Source organism: Borostomias antarcticus (genome assembly GCF_949987555.1).
Source record: "Borostomias antarcticus genome assembly, chromosome: 10".
In the NCBI taxonomy this organism is placed as follows: domain Eukaryota; kingdom Metazoa; phylum Chordata; class Actinopteri; order Stomiiformes; family Stomiidae; genus Borostomias; species Borostomias antarcticus.
The window spans coordinates 4,316,992-4,332,946 of NC_140243.1; positions in this window are offsets into that span (position 1 = coordinate 4,316,992).

Below are 15,955 nucleotides of genomic sequence, written 5' to 3' on the forward strand. Positions count from 1 at the left end.
TTTGTGTTCTGTGCCTTCTCTCTAGAGCTTGTTCATGGAGGATGGTCAAACTCATAAGAATACTCATATTGTTTGTATTCAAACAGGGCCATTTTTGCACCGTAGTAAGGAAAACAGAGAGCATATGTTAAAACTACAAAAAAAACTTGGACTGTATAAGATCCACAAGATGGCGATCTCACTGTGTTTGCACTACTACATTGTGTTTATTGTGTCTGTTAATCAATACTGTCTGAAAGGTTATTATCCATAAACAGTCGTCAGACAAACTGAAGGCAAACACGGTAGAAGCAATTTTATTTTATTTTCAGAATTAAATGATAAAATTTAATCACATACAACATTTTATTTACATGTAGGGACATGCAATGAGGTAAGTCATACACCTATAGGCTATTTACAGCTCTAGGCTATTTCTTTCATTAATTAATTCTTAACCTTTATTTAGTACTCGGATACAATTGAGGGCAAGCCCTAATTTTCAATGTAGCCGAGTTTACATAAAAGACAAAAATAAAAGGCTATAGATTATTCACACCACAACAAAAGCAATAAAAGTGAAGCAAATTTTAGACACATTTAGAAACGCTTCACAGCTTCAAAGCTATAATATTTAGGATTTTAAACATAAATGTTTCTATATTGCTATGATAAATCGAGAGGAATCAGTGAATGAGCTCCTCTGTGAAAAGTATGTCTTTGTAGACTGCTGTTTGGCTCTGTTATTTCTCAAATTTGAGTCTGATACCCAAAGCTTTAGAAAAAAGCTAAGGGTGCCTTCTCCCACAGAGGCCTGACTCTGACAGAGATCTAAATATATGAAACAAGGGTTCTGTTAACATTGTCCCCATGAAAACAGAACCCTCCCCATGAAAACAGAACCCTCAACCCTGAGTTAGCCTTGCTGATTCCCCTGGGTCATCTCCTCCCCCAATAAGTGCTCACCATTCACCTGCCTCTCAACCAACACCACACTCCCTTGCCTGGTCCTCCTAGCTGGCACCAGGTGCGCTGGCACTGCTACTCGACCAAGAGCTGCGGGGCTGAGCGGATGAAGAGACATAGTATGTCTGGTAGGACTCTCAACCATAAAATGGCCGTCACAAAAGTTCCCCTCGACGTGCCCTGTCTGAAACCCCTGATCCAACACCACCTGGTCTGAGCTCACCCGGTCAAATACGAAATGTCCACTTCTCAACATAATATTCTGAGGACTCTGGAGAGTCCCCAGGGAGCTTTGAAACTGATTCAGCCCAGATACACCACCTACTAGAATCGCCTGGCCTCCCCCTCCACCACCCATAAGAACCAAGCTTTCTCTCCTGGACAGGTCGGCCTGTCCGGAGCTACTGGACCGCAGCCTCTGCCCCCCGGCCTGACTCTCCTCCACATACACCAGCCTCTCACCCCCCCTCTCCAGGGTGGTGTGGGGGACATTGAACATGCCGGTGTGTCCCCTGTGGAGGGTGTGTTCTGGGTGTCCGGTGACTGCATCCCCCGGTGGCCCATTGACCACTATCACACCCTGCATGTTGGCGGCGGCGGCGGCAGCAGCAGCCGGTCTCTCCGCCAGCAGCATCGTGTTGTGGACCTGTGGCTCCACTACGTAGTGTACGGGCTGCATCATTGGAGCGGCGGTGTAGTACATCGGCTGCTGCAGCAGGAAGGTCTGGCCACCAGGGGGCGATGGAGGGGCAGGCTGACTGACCATCTTGGTGACATGACTGGTTGGAGCTGATTGGGCAGCGGTGGCAGTGCTGCTGGATGACTGGTTGATGTAAACAGTGCTGGTGGTGGATGACTGGCCATCGTTGACATTGCTGCGAGCGATGGTGCCCTGTCTTTCGTTGTTGGTATGTGCAAAGTCAACGATTTCTTGAACGGCAGGTTTAGGAGGGGAGCAGATCTCGGCCAGGGTCTTGAACTTTGACCCCAAGTCGTTGAGGAACTGGAGGTCGTCGTGAGATTCCAGGAAGCTGCAGCAGCCCAGGGAACCAGCAGGAGAGCCACGCCCCTCGTAGTCGTACACCAGCAGACAGTCCTTCAGAGGAGGGTTCTGGGCTGCACACTCCAACTTCTGCAGATGTAGAACATAATAGAGCTGAAGTCATGTATACTTCCATGCCTCACATCATATCAACAACTCCTAAAAGAACACGGCAACTTTTGTGAAATTAGCTTATTTACCATTTTCCCCGGAGTCAGACAAGAAGATACATACCCTTCTCTGTGCGTGGCTAGGCTAACAGCCCAGGTCTCAATGCTGACTCAATGCTGACAGAGAAGAGTATGCATTTTCTTGTCTGACTCTGAGAAAGAGTCATTTCTCCTCAAGTTGGCATGTTCCTTTAACTCTCTAATCGTGGATGTCGTGGGTCCTTGGTCTCACCTGTGAGAAGTATTCATCCAGGAAGGCGTCGGAGAGGGCGATGCCATCATAGTCCAGCCTGTGCTCCTCCATAACCTGGGAATAGGTCAAGTCTCTCTGATCCATATCTGTCATGTCCATGAAGTCCCTGTCCTCGAAGTCACAGTACAGCCCTCCGTAGCCACTTTGTCTGACCACGTCTGAGGGCACGGTGGCCATATTGTAGACGGGGGCCGCGTTGGAGCTCATGTAGTTGGTTTTGCCAACGGCCATCATGGTGGTCTTATTAGTGGCTGCGATGCCTCCCTGAGGCAAAAAGACTGGAGACTTCATCAGTGGTACCTCCTGCATGGAAAAGATCCGAATGACATTTAAGAGATGTGGAGGATCACAAGCAGCACACCACATTTCTACTCACAGCACACAATGCCTCATTATTCATGATACTGTACCTCCGTGTCTGCTGCGTGTACAGCATCTTACCCTGTCTTCCCCCTGGCCTTCTGTGTGATAGGAGATCAGGTGTGCTTTGGTGCCAAAGGGAAGTTCAGTGAAGCCCCCTTTGCCACTTCCACAGGAGCAGGTCAGCAACAGGACAACCACGACTGAATCCATAATCCAGAAATAGAAGTCAAATTCCACTTCTCTCATCACCTAATACCTAGGGATCATCTTCCTCCTATGTCATACTCACACAGCAGCACCAGGAATCCCAGTATCAGGACACCAACCCCCGGCTTTCCAAATGAGGACGACTTCTCTCCTCTAGAACGCATCTGCCCACTGGCACGGCTCTCCCCACAGGTCCAGCCCTTTGAGCAGGTGCACACCATCAACTGGAGGCGTTGAGGGTCTGGACAGGCCAATCCCTGCTGGTCCTTTATAGTGAGGGTGAGCTCATACAGGCCAGGCCACAGGGGCTTTAGGGCCCTGAGAGAGACACTGGTGTCTAGAGGGACAGAGAGGGACTGGCATGACACTGATGACATCACAGCTAACTGCTGGAAGACTCCACAGCAGTAATACTCTACATTGACATGGTTTCAAATCCTAACACTGTCTGGGACAACTCTGTCACTTTGAGCGGCATATTTCTGGACATTTTATGAGTCAGGTCTATTTGATCTCAAATTACGTCTCCATAGTTTACTCCATAGTCAACATCAGTGTATGGACCATTGACCTAAATACATTTCTAGTACGACCTTGGGTCCCATGAAAGGCGCTATATAAAATAATTATTACAATCAAGCCGGAAAGTCTGCACACCCCTTTCACCTTCTCCACGTTTTATTACGTTAGACTTATTCTACAATAGATTAAGTTCATTATTTGTCTCAAAATTCTACACAAAATATCCCATAATGACAAAGTGAAAGCAGGTTTTTAGACATTTGTGCTAATTTATTAAAAATCGAAATGTGAAATATCATGTGTCCACACCTTTTGATATGACACTCAAAAGTGAGCTGAGGTGAATTTTGTTTCCACTGAACAGCTTGAGATGTTTCTACAACTTTATTGGAGCCCACCTGTGGTAAATGCAATTGATTGGACATGATTGGGGATTGTCAACACCTGCCTATAAGGTCGGTGGCACAGTGGCCACCATCATTCATAAATGGAAAACATTTGGAACCACCAAGACTCTTCCTAGACCTGACTGCCCGGCCAAACTGAGCAATCGGGGAAGACGGGCCCGATGGTCCCTCTGACAGGGCTCCAGTGTATCCTTGTGGAGATGGGAGAACATTTCAGAAGATCGACCATCCAGGCAGCTCTCCACCAATCAGGCGTTTATGGTAGAGTGGCCAGATGGAAGCCACTCCTTAGTAAAAGGCACATGACAGTCTGTAACCCCTTAATAACCTATTTTTGTCAGTAAAATAAAATTGCATATTTTCTTTAAAAAAAAAAAATTCATACCATCATGATTGGCTATTGTGTGTAGATGTCTGAGACAAAAATGATCTAAATCTATTGTAGAATAAGTCTGTGACGTAATAAAACATGGAGAAACTGAAAGGGGTGTGCAGACTTTCCGGCTTGACTGTGTGTGTAAACCATATACGTGGAAATAAACTGAATCTGAACATCCTAAACCATACCTGAGCGGGGCTCCACCCCCCACTCGCCGGTGGTCTCCTCAGGCACCAGGGTAAACTTCAGAGGGGCTCCGTTGGGCTCGGCGTCTTTGTCCTCCGCTGTGACGTTGAGAAGGTCACCGTCGGAGCACAGGTATTCCACCGTGCTTGTCAGCATGGGGCAATTGTCATTAGAGTCCCCCACCTCGAGGGCGATGGTTCCCGTTGCCGTCCTCGAGGGCATGTCTAATTGGAGGGACATGGGAAATCAGCCTAAATACTGCAACACAATACTGTTGTCAGCGCACCTCTGTATGTGTTAGGATCAGGAGAAATTGACAGGTGTGTAACCTAACTGGAACAATCCTACATACTCCCGGATATGTACCAGATAATCGGATGTATTGTACCAGGTTTTTCCCAGATACATCCAGGTTTTTTCCGGATACAGTACAGTACATCTGATTATCTGGTACATATAGAGTACTAATATCTGGAGGTATAGTACTCATATCTGTGGTGGACATTTCCTGAGTGCTTCCTGAAGACGGGGATATAACCATAACTACAACAAATGTTTGATTGGCTTACATCGTCCTACATAATCCTGCCTCCTTGTGAACCTACCATTTGTTATGCACAGTATCTTAGCGTAGTACGTCCCATTCACCAGGAATCGGGACTCCCGGTCGGGGATCTTTTTGAGTTTAACTTCAGCCGTCTCTGGGTTGATTGACAACCAGTTGTCTGGATCAAGACCTTTAGCATATCTGTGAGGAGCAGGAGGTTATGATTCCGATTCGCAGATCTATTCCATAGAGATTTGCAGGTAGAAATTTAATATGCTGTAAAATCTATCATGACAGGAAATTAGAGGTTTGTTTAGAAATTACATTCATAGAGTGTAAAAACACATCACTACCTCTTTCATTTTATTAGTGTGAACTCACTGGACATTTTCTGCAGGCTGCCCGGTGTCTCCGTTTAAAGCAACGTACGTTGTGATCACGTCTGATAACAGACTGTCTTCTGCACTCTCTGAGACAGACACAGGCTTCACCGCAGGTTTAAACACAGGACCGTCCCGAAGGTCTATCACAGAAAACCTCACAGGGTAACTTTTACCCCTCACTTTTACCGGCCTACCACCTCCACCACCCCCAGCTCCACCACCACCACCACCTCCAGCACCACCACCACCTCCAGCACCACCTCCACCTCCTCCAGCACCACCTCCACCCCTAGCTCCCCCTCCACTTCCACCCCCAGCACTATCTCCACCCCCAGCTCCCCCTCCACCCCCACCCCCACCATCACCTCCACCACCACCTCCACCCCCTGCCCCACCTCCAGCTCCACCACCACCTCCATCTCCACCTCCAATTATAGGTGCTTTGTTATATACCACCAACCCCAACTGCAAGTTAGGATTAGCCTCAAAATCAACCGCCTGCCAAAAGAAAATTGAAAGAGTATTTGTTGACGGTGTCAATACATCTGCACATTAAATATCTGTGTCTAATAGAGTCAACTCATACCTTATTCAGAGTGAGGACTCCTTCATTGGTCTTGGGGTCAGTGTGGATGCTGAATACTAGATCGTCGTTTCCAGAGACGATGTCAAATTCAGCGAGCCAGTTATCAGTGTTCTTCAGGTCTTGGTCTAGAGCCTGGAACCTCATCACCTCTATGTTGGCTGTGTTCTCAGGGATGCTCCCACAGTACTGCACACAAACCCAGAGGATAAGTTACTTCTCTGAACTTCGTAGATATTAACACAAAGGTCACATGGGTTCTGGGTTCATGAGGCACACAGACATGATTGGATTGGGTTGAAGTCAAGCTGTGTAGGCCTACTCATGGTCACTCGTGGTTTCCTCTTATACAATAATGCACCTTTATGCACATTTATGCCATTATTAGGGCCCGAGCACTGGCGGTGCGAGGCCCTATTGTATTTCGAAGGATTATTATTCTTCTTCCAAAACAAATGCCTTTTTGGCGGCCTAAACATCGATGAAAACGGATGAAACTTTGCAGATACGTCAGTCCCGGTGAAAAATTTGATAATTCATGGGTGACCGAAATGGGCGTGGCAAAACGGCTCAAGAGCGCCCCCTGGAAAAATTAAAATGGCGAGCCCCACCTTTCAGTTTGATGTAGGCGAACGAAAATCGGTGGGCATAAGTAGTTCATCAAGACACACTAAAATGTCTCTTGGACCTATACCCAACATCGAACAGGAAGTCAGCCATTTTGCTTTTAATGTGCCATTTTGTCCTTGTTTTGACCATTTCCATGCCTCGTACTTCGACGAACTCCTCCTCCAGATTTCATCCGATCAACTTGATATTCGGTCAGCTTCATCTTTAGACCTTTGTGATCAAAAGTTATCAAAAAAATTGAGTTTTCACCAAACACCCTTGCCGTGGCGCCCCACCAAATTTTGACATTTCGCCATAAAACACGAAGTCCTCATAACTCCTCCATACATTATCCGATTTGTCCGATATATCTCACGCTTCATGACGGTTCTGTCCTGAACACATCTATGTGTCAGTATTGCGTCATACTTATAGCGCCACCTATTGGTGAAACAGAAAGTCCTCATAACTCCTGCATACATCATCGGATTTGTCCGATATATCTCACGCTTCATGACGGTTCTGTCCTGAACACATCTATGTGTCAGTATTGCGTCATACTTATAGCGCCACCTATTGGTGAAATAGGAAGTCCTCATAACTCCTCCATACATTATCCAATTTGTCCGATATATCTCACGCTTCATGACGGTTCTGTCCTGAACACATCTATGTGTCAGTATTGCGTCATACTTATAGCGCCACCTATTGGTGAAACAGGAAGTCCTCATAACTCCTCCATACATTATCCGATTTGTCCGATTTATCTCACGCTTCATGACGGTTCTGTCCTGAACACATCTATGTGTCAGTATTGCGTCATACTTATAGCGCCACCTATTGGTGAAACAGGAAGTCCTCATAACTCCTCCATACATTATCCGATTCGTCCGATATATCTCACGCTTCATGAAGGTTCTGTTCTGAACACATCTATGTGTCAGTATTGCGTCATACTTATAGCGTCACCTATTGGTAAAACAGGAAGTCCTCATAACTCCTCCATACATTATCCGATTTGTCCGATATATCTCACGCTTCATGAAGGTTCTGTCCTGAACACATCTATGTGTCAGTATTGCGTCATACTTATAGCGCCACCTATTGGTGAAACAGGAAGTCCTCATAACTCCTACATACATTATCCAATTTGTCCGATATATCTCACGCTTCATGAAGGTTCTGTCCTGAACACATCTATGTGTCAGTATTGCGTCATACTTATAGCGCCACCTATTGGTGAAACAGTAAGTCCTCATAACTCCTACATACATTATCCAATTCGTCCGATATATCTCACGCTTCATGAAGGTTCTGTCCTGAACACATCTATGTGTCAGTATTGCGTCATACTTATAGCGCCAGCTATTGGTGAAACAGGAAGTCCTCATAACTCCTACATACATTATCCAATTTGTCCGATATATCTCACGCTTCATGACGGTTCTGTCCTGAACACATCTTTGTGTCAGTATTGCTTCATACTTATAGCGCCACCTATTGGTGAAACAGGAAGTCCTCATAACTCCTACATACATTATCCAATTTGTCCAATATATCTCACGCTTCATGACGGTTCTGTCCTGAACACATCTATGTGTCAGTATTGCGTCATACTTATAGCGCCACCTATTGGTGAAACAGGAAGTCCTCATAACTCCTACATACATTATCCAATTTGTCCGATATATCTCACGCTTCATGACGGTTCTGTCCTGAACACATCTTTGTGTCAGTATTGCATCATACTTATAGCGCCACCTATTGGTGAAACAGGAAGTCCTCATAACTCCTACATACATTATCCAATTTGTCCGATATATCTCACGCTTCATGACGGTTCTGTCCTGAACACATCTTTGTGTCAGTATTGCGTCATACTTATAGCGCCACCTAGTGGTGAAACAGGAAGTCCTCATAACTCCTGCATACATCATCCGATTTGCACCAAATTGCTGACGCTTCATGAAGGTCACCTTCTGAACACATCTATGCGTCGGTATTGAGTTACACTTACAGCGCCACCTACTGGTGAAACAGGAAGTACTCATAACTCCTACATACATTATCCGATTTACTCCAAATTGCTCATGCTTGATGAAGGTCGCATCTTGAACACATCTGTAGGTCAGTATTGCGTCATACCTACAGCGCCACCTACTGCTTACAGGAAGTCCTCATAACTCCTACATACTTTGTCCGATTTACACAACATTTCTCACGCTTCATCAAGGTACTGTCCTGAACACATCTATGCGTCGGTATTGAGTCACGCTTAGAGCGCCACCTACTGGTGACAGGAAGTTTCTGTCAGTACTGGACACCGAAATAGCACACCCTTTAACGGCACCACACCCCGACCCGCGTGGGGTGCGAGGGCCCGCTCACTGCTGCTCGCAGCACTAGTTTATTGTTGAAATTTCTGTATTTATTGTTGTTGCTGCATTTGTTTGTGCCTTGTTTGTCTTGTTCTCTCTCACCCTAAGAGGACCACAGAGGAAATAAGTATTTGACTTTTCTGTGTTAATATCATCATTGTTAGTTTTTTAATGTCATACATGAATATACTTATATTTTTTTCCATTTCAAATAAAGCAAACCAAACCAAACCTCATCTTTGTCCAGAGTGGGGATGTTGTCATTGATGTCCAGGACTTCGATCTCAAGCGTAGCTGTGGCTGTGTTGCCGTTGGGTGCTCCGGCCATATCAGTTCCTTTGATGGTCAAAATGTAAAAATCCTGTCTCTGTGAGGGAAAGATGTACAGTATCTTTGAGAAAGTTTGTTCTCAACTCACAATCTCCAGGACATCAGGACGTTGATTTGATGCTGGGTGGATTGGTAATATTTAGCCCCCAGCCTACCTCTCTGTCTATAGTTGGTTCCCTCACAGACACCACTCCAGTGTCTCTGTGGATGTTGAAGAGCATTGTTCCCTCAGAAGGCTCCTGCTTGATGATGCTGTAGGACATCTTAGTGTGGAGAGTGTTGGGCTGGTCAGCGTCTGTGGCTGTCACCTGAGTAACCATCGTGCCTGGGGTGAAGACAGACATCAGTCGGCCACTTGTAGAACACGTAAACACCACTGTATCAGACAAAGATCTGGTTCAGTCAGATCAGGCAGCCTCATCTGTTCAGTTCTGTCTATCAAATTAAACAGAAATGTAACGATTGTACAGTGACATCCATGTCTCACAAGCTGCTGCTATAAGGCATCATAAAGAGGTGACTGGTCCCAGCTATACTAAATCAGTGGCCATGATGGTTGGCAGAGATGGGTATGGGGATAAATATTGCACAGTTTACCTTTGGGCTTGTTACAACTTGCTATCTTGGTGATAAAGGGAGTGTAGCCCGTTACTTGCCATGGTTAAGTGACTGCAAGTACAGTATCAGCCAGCCTGATTGAAGGAATGAGTGTTTTCCGTTTTACTACAGTCGTACCTGGAATGCTTGACTCGTTTACTTGCCATGGTTATGTGACCTGCATGTACCAACCAGCTTAACTGGAGGTATGAGTTTCAGATTTACTACCTGGAATGCTTGACTCTTTAACACTGGCTCGGGTCAGTTTGTCAAATACAGGGGAGTTGTCATTCTCGTCCTCCACCTCGAACTTCATGTCGATTCTCTCCTCCGCCACGGAGCCATTAGCGAATCTGGCTATACCAGTCAACTACAGACAGAACAAGCACAGCTCATAGGATATCAATGTCAGACGTGTGTGTGTGTTTGTGTATGTATGTGTGTGTGTGTGTGTGTGTGAGAGAGAGAGAGAGTGTAACTGTGTGTGTGAGAGAGAGAGAGAGAGAGAGAGAGAGTGTAGCTCACAGTGTAGCTGTCCCTAAATTCTCGGTCTAGAATCCCTGTGATGTGGACGAGGCCTGTAGTCTCATCCACAGTGAACAGGTGTACAGGGTCCATGGTGGCTCCAGGACCGCTCAGAGCGTAGAAGAGCTTCATACCCCTGTCTTCCATATCTGACCTGATCTGAGAACAGTCACAGACAAAGAAGAAAGCAAAGACATAACTATTGCTCTTTTGGAGGAGAGCGTTCACTTGCTGCAGCAGAGTGGAGGTATATTGACAAGGGCCAAGGGGAAGGGGACCTAGTAAACTTGGACCTGAGAGTAGTCTTACTTTGGCAATAAATGGCCTGGATGTGTAGTCATGGTTTTCCTTGAGTTTCTGTGCTGGGATCACCCACTCCCTCCTCTGACGCTTCAGCTGTCTCTGCATGGAGGCCTCCCCCCTTGTCCAATCACCACAGAGCTGCAGGGGGAACATGAAATGAGATCACATCCAGATATGGAAGTATCTTCCAGGGCACAGTACAGTGTTGTAGTCAAGACTACCTACCTGTACAGTGAGACAGACGCAAGACCCAAGACTGGAGAAAACTGACTCAAGACCGAGACCAGGACAATGCAAGTCTGATTTGAGACCTTAGATGGTAATTGTATCAAATAGTGGTACAGATTAAGCCTGGTCCTAGACGAAAAAGCATTCTCCATAGAGTCTTCTTTTTAAGTCCAGGACCAGGTTCAATCTCTGTCTGGGAATCCAGCCCTCAGAAAAGTTAAAATGATGGACAGGCATACAAAGCAATGCATATACTGTAAAAATTCACAGAGAGGAGGGTCGAGGAACAGATTATTATTATTATTATTATTATTATTATTATTATTATTATTATTATTATTAATAATAATAATAATAACAATAATAGTAATAATGTTATTCAGTAATTCAAGGACAGGCAAGAAGGCCGTTATTCATTAACTTTTCATTAAGCCTTCATGCAAACGGAAGTGTGATGCTTTTTCTAGTTATTTTGTAAATAAATCACTTGTCATTAGACCACACACTGTGTGTGTGAGGGTTGCCTGTAAAAGTAAAAAAAACTTTAAAAAAAATATTTGTAACTTTTTTTGTAATATGAGAGAACACAATTTCGAATCAGTCATGCCAGTGCATTTAGATATAGAATCTGGTACGCAGTTCATGTCTTTGATTTTGTGAGACATGTAATTACATAAAAGTAGTAGCCTCACTCTCTCATTCACTCACATTCTGTTTCACTCAAACTATCGGGTGCATCAGGTTATAAAAGTAGGCCCACTATGACATGATATACCTGCCAGAGAAACATGTTTTTACCTGTACAAGTGATTCAATGTTCTACGGCAACACTCTCAGAATATGTGCTAAATAGCCTACAGCCATTTTAGATACAGATGTAGATGGGATAGATAGACAGAGGGATGGACGGATGGACAGACGGACTGATGGACAGATAGATAGAATCTACACTAGATCTAAACTACATCTCTGGGTTCTGTCATTCGCTCTCATGGCTTCTACTGTATCACTGCTCTGCCGATGACACCCAACTGGTCCTGACATTTTCCCCTTCTGACACACATCTGGAGGCACGCATAGCTGCGTGTTTGGCTGAAATCTCGGAGTGGATGGTGACACACCACCTCCAGCTCAAAGGGGAAAGGCTGCCTGCAACTGGACCTGGCCATCACCATTAACAACACAGTGGTGATGCCAAATCAGACTGTGAGGAATCTGGATGTGACTCTGGATGACCAACTGTTGTTCTCAGCACACATCACATCCGTTATACACTCTTGCAGATTCCTTCTCTACAGGAGGATTTGCCGTTTCTTCACTGACAAAATGACACTGCTCTTGTCATCTCCTGCCTGGACTACTGCAACTCCCTCCTTGCTGGTGCCCTGAAGTGAGCCATTAAACCCCTGGAACCTGTCCAGAAAGCTGCAGCTCGCCTGATGTTCAACCACCCCAATTTTTCCCACACAACTTCCCCTCTCCGTTCTCTACATTGGCTCCTTGTAGCAGCTGGCATCCAGTTTAAAACTCTGATGCTGATGCTAAAATGCTAGCCTACAGGGCAATGAAACGAACAGCTCCCTCCTACCTCCAGGCCATGGTCAAACCCTACACCCCCTCCTGACCACTACACTCTCTTAGACAGACCTCTTAGACACACCTCTACGCTCTTCTCTGTCCTGGCCCCACAGTGGTGGAATAACTGCCCACTTGTGTCAGGTTAGCAGAGTCGCTGTCCATCTTTCACCACAGGCTCAAAACTCTCCTCTTCAAGAAGTACTACCAGGATCCTCTCTCTTAAGCACCTATTGTATTTTTAGTTTGCTATTCTTGCACTTTGCCTCCAGAACTAGATTATGCTCTTAGTCACTTGTTCTAAAAAGGTGATGCACCTGTGAGTTCTGGGAAGTAGTACATTGACCTTTCCTACGTTAAATGCAATTATTGTAATGTAATGTAATAGAAGATGTCACCGAGGTGAAATCTTTGACTAGAAACCAAAAAATACAACTGAAAAAAAAAATTTAGAACCCTTTTTTACTAATACTAATACTGATAATATGTTTTACAGTTGTGATGCTAAAAGTCACACTAACTTGTTTACTGTCTTAATTAAACTTTAATTACTAAAAGCTTTCTTTGAGATTTATAAAACAATGTACAGTTGGGACTACTGAAGGAAATGAAATGATAGGAGTTAACAATTACTGATGTGATGTAAGTTTAACTTCTGATTAACCCTTTATCTTTAGCAACTGCTAATCTTCCTTCCACAACATGCAACACAGACAGAAACCAAACACTGACAGGACTGACAAGGGCCTTCCCCAAACTGATCCCACCAAGGTTATAATAGTTTTGCTTTTTTCATTAGTTTTTAGAGGGTTAGAGGGTTTGCTATTTTAGTTAATTTTTTATTAGTTTCAGTATTAGTTTTAGTTTAGTTTTTATTAGTTTCAGTATTAGTTTTAGTTTTTTTTCTTCTGCACTAGCCTCGTGAGACCATCCTTATTTCGCAAGCTCACGTTTCACTCCCTTTGAAACAAACCATCTGGTGTTGGCAGGTTACGGGCAGAGCAATACAAAAAGGAACAGTTTGGGGTGGCACAGTTTAGGAAGGCCCTTTTCTGTTCCAGCATGACTGTGCTCCAGTGCACAAAGCAAGGTCCATAAAGGCACGGCTAGATGAGGTTGGTGGGGAAGAACTTGAGTGGCCCGCACAGAGCCCTGACCTCAACCACATCAAACACCTTTGGAATGAACTAGAATGGAGATTGCAAGCTAGGCCCTCTCGTCCAACATCAGTCTGACCTCACAAATAATAATAATAATAACCAGTATAAATAACAGTTTAAATTACTTTGTTTTAAATTACATTTTTACATGTACATTTTATATTTTTTTATGAAGAAAGTCCCAATATTTCTCCAGGAATGTGTACAAGAGAAACCTCAAAACAAATTTAGTAGGCTACAGTACATATTCAAATTGTTAACATTGCTACAGAACCAAACTTCAGCTTGAAGCTCAAGGCAGATTTTTTTTTTTTAAATGTATATTTTTTTTATAGTTAAAAACATATTCTTTAGTTATTCAGCAGAAGCTCTTATCCAGAGTGACGGTTGCTCACTGCTCAAGGACACATCTATGGATTTTTAACCTACTAGGCTTGGGTGTTTGAGCCAGCAATCTCTGGGTTACAGTTACTGGCCCAGCGCTCTTTAGAGCTTGTCTACGTTCTGCCCTGGATGAAACAGGGGACGAGCTTCACTGATCCTTACCTCATACAGGGGAAACTTCTGAGACCTGGGTCTTCAAATGTAACACTGGTTTAGAATGATCAACGATGGGATCATTTGTACAGTATTTGGCAGCATATAGCTTACTTTGAACGTAGGCTATTATGTTGCCAAACCATTTTGATCATGCGCTGTAGGCATACAGTACAGACATAATGAAAAGCTGAAGGCTCAATACTCTCATCTGTGATCACAGGTACTGAATGAGGTATCCCTGGTGATGAGTGACATTCATATATATCCTTACATTCATGTATATCCTTACATTCATATATATCCTTACAAAGCCAAGCTTGCTGAATAACTAATCTGAAATTAGCTTCAATTATATCTCCTTAAACAATAGTGTCTTGGTGATTTAATAAAATAAAATAAAAATGACTCACCACCATTGCAAACCAAAGTAGCAGTATAACAGCTGGCTTTGTGTCCATGGCAGAGTGATTCAGGAACCAGGACTTGGGAGAAGAACAAGTGGAATAAATGTCCGTCTGGAAGGTACGGCAGTTGGCTCTGAGTTCTCTTCCTGATGCTCTTTCTACAGCAGGTGGAAACCTGCTGCTTGGAACTGGTGGATGATCAGAGCTGATGATCCGGTACGACAAACGCAGTGTGACTGATGTACCATCACACGAGCAACAATCTCCTCACCCTCTTCTCGCTCCTTATTCTGTTCTCTTCCTCCTCTCAGCCCACCTCTCAAAATGTCATTCAATCCTCGGTCCCGGCCCTCCCTTCCTCCCCTGGGTGGGTTAGTGCCTACGGTGTGAATGGGGGTGTGGTACAACAGAAGGCCTCCTGGGGGAATTGCACCTGAAACCACTCTCTCTCTCTCAACAACAACAGTACATCATGGTAACTGGGTCATCAGAAAATGCAGAAAAATGCAAATAAGCAGTGTCTTTGTCCAGTGTGTCCTGTCCTGACACTTCAGAACACTCCTACCTATACTGTATGCACACACACATCTCTCTCTCCACATGCGTGCACACACACACACACACACACACACACACACACACACACACACACACACACACACACACACACACACCTTCTATTTATGGTCATCCCTAGATGATGCATATCTAACAAATAATCCCTGTGTATCAATGGCAATGCACATCAGGGGCTGGGAGTCAGACCACAAAAGTAGGTGCTCATGTCTGCTTGTCAGTTTACCCAAACAAGTCCTCATTCCTTTGGGGCGAGCCTTACTCCCAACTCTGTAATTATATACAACTTATAATTTTCAGACACCCAATTGTGAAACGATTGTAAAAAGATGAATGGGATTAACCGTTTGACTTCAGGCATCATATAAAGTATAACATACCTTTATTGAAATTTAAATATCTTCACATCACCCACACATGTACCTGTTATGTCATTTCGTGTGAAAACATCCAGATAGAAATTTTTCTCCAGAGACATTGCAGAAGTAATAAAGCTGAGAGACAGTTGCATAGTTAGCGCATTTGAGTTAGGGAAACCTGTTTTTTCATTTAAATAATATCGCTTTACCTTGAAAATTATCAGTACTACTGTATACACAGTATAAAATATATCTGTCTAAAATCTATATTTTTAGCTTATTCCTCAATCACTGAGAGGGCATGTGGATCTTTTGTGAAACTTTAACAGTTAAAGTTACTGTTGTAGTAACTTTAACTACAACAGACTTCTCTAAATATTTAGG